Raw genomic sequence first — 595 nt, forward strand, 5'->3', positions numbered from 1 at the left:
CGGTCCCCGCCGCTTCCCATGGTGCAGGAGCTGTCAGCCCAGGGCCCAGGGCCAGGGAGACAGGAGCCTCCTGGGCCCCGGTGGCAGGAGGGTGCCTCCCCCTCAGGCCCCTCTCGGGACCCTGGCCGGCTCGGGGCTCTACCTGGAGAGTCCCCAGGGCCCATTTGGAAACCCAAGCTGCCTGCCGGGCCTCCCTGGTGCGCGGTCGGTCGGGGAGGGCCAGCATGACGCCATTCACACCACCGGCCCTTCACCCAGGATCTGCCCGACAGCTGCCGGCCCTGGGCCCTCACAGTCACAGCTCCAAACAGCACCCGGCCCGAGGGGCTGGGTCGGGGGTAAGAGAGTGGACCCGCCTCGGGAGGCCTCCCCAAAGGACAAAAGGGTGCAGGGACACAGGGACACTCCCGGGGGAGGAAGCACTGGGGCCAGGGGGGTGGACACGGGCGGGGAGGCGGCCCAAGGGCAGAGGACAGTGCAGGGAGGGAAGCGCAGGTCCCTGAAGGGGCTTCGGGGGCCGGGCCCAGAGACCGCGGAGCCTCGGAGCTGAAGCGGGGCCCGGCCCAGCCCTCTGTCCTGGGCACCAGGGCCTCCT

The sequence above is a fragment of the Myotis davidii genome, unplaced genomic scaffold, assembly GCF_000327345.1.
Source record: "Myotis davidii unplaced genomic scaffold, ASM32734v1 scaffold609, whole genome shotgun sequence".
Classification (NCBI taxonomy): domain Eukaryota; kingdom Metazoa; phylum Chordata; class Mammalia; order Chiroptera; family Vespertilionidae; genus Myotis; species Myotis davidii.